The sequence below is a fragment of the Ruditapes philippinarum genome, unplaced genomic scaffold (assembly GCF_026571515.1).
Source record: "Ruditapes philippinarum isolate M1 unplaced genomic scaffold, ASM2657151v2 ctg5149_1_1_1_1, whole genome shotgun sequence".
NCBI lineage: Eukaryota > Metazoa > Mollusca > Bivalvia > Venerida > Veneridae > Ruditapes > Ruditapes philippinarum.
The window spans coordinates 149,119-152,769 of NW_026857739.1; positions in this window are offsets into that span (position 1 = coordinate 149,119).

Below are 3,651 nucleotides of genomic sequence, written 5' to 3' on the forward strand. Positions count from 1 at the left end.
CTAGATCCTGTTCGCCCCAGCGGAAAGATAAATATCAAAGATCGCTACTTGATTACAAATGGCGTTTCGATAACAAAGGGACGTAACTATGGGATGTACTATTCTCCGGTCTCCTATCGGTAAATCCCGGTCTCTCCCGGCGAATAGTATCGCACGTTTATTGTCCGGTCTCTCCCGGTTTAGAAGTAGATATTTTATTTGATATCGTAACAAATAAATAAGTTTTTTTCTCTCCAAAATTAAAAGTTTGTCACTAAGTTTAGTTACAATAATTAAGTAACACAGATCATTTCTCAAATTTATTTATTTATTTATTAGATCTATTATTATTATAACTAATACATAAACTTTCAATTCTAAAAAAAATAACATTTTCATTTTATTTATGTATGATAAAAACAATAAATACATTCAATCATTGAATAAAAGGTACATCTTTATGGTATCAGGTACGTATATTAACGTAGGCCTATATATACGTAGCCTACCTGATGGTATTGATGAATCATTTATTTAATTGCTATTCGCGTTTAGTAAAGAGATTCTAAGTAGATTTTATGAATTATTTAATTGATTGATATTTTTAAAATAATAATAAATAGATGCTTTAAGAATAATGAATGTAATATATTGAAAGAATTCTCATAATTTACTGACTTTTTCCAGTTAGATAATTTTCATAATCGTCGGTCAACATGACAATTAAATTTTTAAAATTTATATAATAAAAAAATAGAAATAAACGTAATAACTCAGTATTAAAATAGCACGTAAAACACAATTTTCCATTGTCCAATTTTATTGCCTGAAACATTATACAATGTTTATAGCAGGTAAACAATATAAACATATATACCTGTCCAATGGATAAGACATGAGGTAAACAATTAACAAGAGCTTAACAAACTGACAAAGAGAAGAATTTCAATACAATATTATCAAAATATGATGCCTTAAACAATGCGAATTTTATTTGTAGAAAAAATGAATTTTGCTAAGTTATATAAAGTATTTTTTGATGATGAACTCATGATATTTTCAAATTTGTTTAAAGAAGGCCAGTGACAATAATAACTTTAAAAAAAATTACTAATTACTTCTAATGGGTCTATATTTTGGACAAACTAGTAAAAAGTGGTATTCTGTTTCAATAGATTGCATGATTATAAGACTTACAAAGACGCCTCATTTAGGGGTATGTTAGTGTATCTTTCCCGTTTTCTATGGCTAATTGGTGTACTGAGACTCTGAAATTTTAGCTAAAGCTGTTTCTTAAGTAATTTTCTTTAACAGTGTCTAGATATTTTTCTCTTTTGAATTCATGTTTAAAGTTTGCATATGTTTTTAATTTGCTCGAGTTGTTTATTTCAGAATACCATTTTTGGTAATAGTTATCAAATATTCTTTGTTTTATCAATTGGAGTGTTGTATTATCAAGTTTTTGTGAAAGGTGACCGGAAGCGACCGGACCGGAGAATAGTATATCCCCATAACTGAAAATATTCAACCTCATCGCACCAGGGTCTTTCCCGCTAATCCCAGATGAGAAAGGTAACAGGTGTTACATGATTTATATCATATATCCTCGAATTGCCACTTTCCGATCAGCTAACGGATTTTTCCACAATACATGTATATGACAGTGAAATTATTAAAAGAAATTTCTCTTAAAATCTAGATCGTTATAGATCTACATCTCTGATCTAGTATACGGTATATCTATTACGTACTTCATGCTGCAGGTATTTCCAACTGGATAATAATTTTGTTATTGATTTTCAATGGGTAATTATTTTGCGAAATAGCCCCTAATATTTTACACAAATTTCATGGTAATTTGAAGAATTTGAAAATGGGTTTCTTTTGTTTCATTTGTTTACTTACTTCTGCAATTTTGCATGATTTGAAGATAAACACAGAGTTATAGATATATACTTTAGATTTATATTATGCACTTTACACTGCTCTTTCTGTACATTTAAACGGATTAGATAGGACAATTGGAGCACTTCGAGGCGAGACATTTTTAAAACTTTAAGGATAGCAGAGTGAACTTATAGAAATCTGCATTCACCACTTTAATTTTTTTTCTAAGAAGTATAAAACATTTATATAAACGCATGCTCGTAATTTAAAATACTTTACCCATTTCACAGAATCAAGAATGGCACATATGTCCAAACAATTAAAACCAGTTATGAGTGTCCATATTCATGCATTGAGCATCTAGTAAAACGTAAATTGTGAACATCTTCAAGTATACACGAGCAAGCTGTAAAAATATAAAACGTATGTTCTGTTCTGTTCTATTCATATTTTTTACGACATTTCGATTTTGATACATATAAGACTGTCAGTCATTTACATTTTTAAAGATATAGACATACATGCGGTTTACTTTCGCTGATATCGATTACTTGAGAAAGAATATACATAATACTCTTTCATAAAATGTATACTTTTAAAGGAAATGAGCCTTTTGTCTCGTGTTTCGAGCCTCAGACATCACTTATTTGAAGCTAGCATGTTATTATTTCATCTGCACAGGAGATGATTAGCTACAGTACAATAATATAACGTAGTTAGGGGAGGTAATCACAATTAAATTAGCAAACTCCTCACAGTGGTTACCGTTTTTGCAGAATTGTAATGAAGTATTGATAAGGGGAGATCACTCACGTGCCCCCCCCCATGCCTAAAAAATTAATGGCATTAAAGCCCGACAGGGTATAAGGGACATAGAGCAAATCTTTACGAACAAGCAGCCATCACGTGATATATTTTGATAAAGCCGTGCGCATTTTCAAACAGTGGAGATAAAACAAAATAATACCAGCGATTTTTGATAGGAAACATTGAATATGTTTTAACGATATAGAACCAAGTTGAGCTCGGTTCAGGAAAGTAAAAACGCATTGGGTGATTCCCTTTGTTTTAACATAAATGACGTCAAAATGTATGTGTACAGGAGGCAAACTGGAGACGGGTTCAATTCATTAAAAATAAAATCTCGGTTTGGGACAAAATGGGAATCGAGCACTTCAAGAATCAAGCAACGACTTGTGAAATCCGCAGTATAACTAACAAGCGTCCGTAGGCAAATTTTGAAGCGTTTGGAAGCGTCCGGAAGTACTATTGTGATTTTAGAAAAGAGTAAAGCTCTTATACTTTTTCATTTTAGCTACGTAATGTTTTCTTAAAATATTTTTGGAAATAAAAAAGCAATTTAAGCAATTAAAGTTTTGCTTGTATTCATAAAACTAAAGAATGTCCGATGCACTTACATTTGTACCGATGAAAATAGAAAATAAGAAAACATTGCAACCAATTAATGTTTATTAAGTTTTTTTTTTCTAAATAACTTTAATTAAAAAAAATGTAATTTTGCTGATGAAACATTAAGCTATATTGCTTACGTTTGCCCGGGCGCAGTTTAGGCCGCTCTAAAAATATTTAATATAGCAAAGCGTCCGGAAGGTTTTCTAGATATAGTAAATAGATAATACTGAAATGGATTTGTTATCAAGTAAAATAATTATTTTTCTAAATATATATAATTAACTACCACGTACAGTTTCGACAAGTTATTATTTAAAATAATGTTCTAAACTGTTGCTATAATCATATTCAGTTTCTGTTTATTTCATTATG